Source organism: Diceros bicornis, chromosome 1 (assembly GCF_020826845.1).
Source record: "Diceros bicornis minor isolate mBicDic1 chromosome 1, mDicBic1.mat.cur, whole genome shotgun sequence".
Lineage (NCBI taxonomy): Eukaryota > Metazoa > Chordata > Mammalia > Perissodactyla > Rhinocerotidae > Diceros > Diceros bicornis.
The window spans coordinates 63784128-63785580 of NC_080740.1; the positions used below are offsets into that span (position 1 = coordinate 63784128).

Sequence of the window (1453 nt, forward strand, 5' to 3'; positions counted from 1 at the left end):
TGAGATGCTGGTGGATAGAGATGAGAGAGGAAAAAAGAAAGCAAATAATTTCCATATTGTTGAGAAGCCAATAGAAAATAACAAAAATAAGATGAGGCGGGACTAAGGTTATTTTAGCATTAGTATAAAAGGAACCTTTAAATTAAAAATAAAACCTTCCTAAATACCAAATATATTTGAGAGAGCAAATAAAACAGACCACACAGTGAAAAATTAGTGCTATAAAAGACTTGCATATGAATAACATAAAACAGTATGAAGTGAAAAAAATAACATGCAAAGGAGTGGCCATAGTATACTACCATTTGAATAAAAAAGAAGGCAAAATAAGAATATATGTATGTATATGCACACATGTATATATTTGTTTATTTTTGCAAATAAGAAATGATAAGCTTGGGCCCGGCCCCGTGGCTTAGCGGTTGAGTGCGTGCGCTCTACTGCTGGCGGCCCGGGTTTGGCTCCCCGGCGTGCACCGACGCACTGCTTCTCCAGCCATGCTGAGGCCGCGTCCCACATACAGCAACTAGAAGGATGTGCAGCTATGACATACAACTATCTACTGGGGCTTTAGGGGAAAACATAAATAAAATTATAAAAAAAAAAAAAAAAAAAGAAATGATAAGCCAGAAACTAATAAAATTGGTTATGTACAGGAGTTGAAGAAAACTTCTGAGTTACCTTTTCATATAATTTTGACTTCTGAACTACATTACTGTTTTACATATTCAGAAAATTAAATTAGTGCTCACTTCAGCAGCACATACACTAAAATTGGAATGATACAGTGAAGATTAGCATGGCCCCTACCCAAGGATCACACACAAATTCGTGAAGCATTCCATATCTTTGTGATGGATGTTAACTAAACTTATTGTGGTAATCATTTTGCAATATATACATATATCAAATCATTATGTTGTATATCTTAAATTTACACAATGTTGTATGTCAATTATATCTCAATAAAACTGGAAAAAATAAGAAATTTTTTAAAAAGCCTGCTACCACAAAGAAAAAATATTAAATCAACAAACCTAGGAAAACTGTAGCATTGAATATAAAGAGAAACAAATGAACCTATTTCAAGGTTTAAAGGTTTTTAAATAGACCTTTACTTTTAGTGGGCTATATTCTAAGGATAAAAAAAAGCTGCAAACAATCTTCAACTTCATCAGTAGGTTTGTGGTTGGTAGTGGTATTGATGTAGTAATTCCAATACTATTGGGAGTATTGTAGGGAGGAGCAAATGAGTAAATAGATTGCTGTTGGTGAAAACCAGGGTTCTCACTATTGGAGAAAGGAGAAAGAAATATGCACTGAGGGGACAGAGGAAGAACCAGTGGTGTTGGATTGGAGGTGTGGGATCAAGATTAAGTCATGAATTAAAATAAAATATACTTCCTGGCTCTGTCCACTGACAGGGCCTGGAAGCAATGACATCTCCATAGCA

General features: G+C 34.8%; 1 non-coding gene across 1 annotated transcript; it reads left to right on the plus strand.

Annotated features, from left to right (window-relative positions):
* The first annotated feature begins 744 nt into the window (after positions 1-744).
* LOC131410453 (U6 spliceosomal RNA) lies at positions 745-851 on the plus strand. Its single transcript, XR_009221255.1, has one exon. It is a non-coding gene; the product is annotated as a U6 spliceosomal RNA (small nuclear RNA).
* Positions 852-1453: the final 602 nt, after the last annotated feature.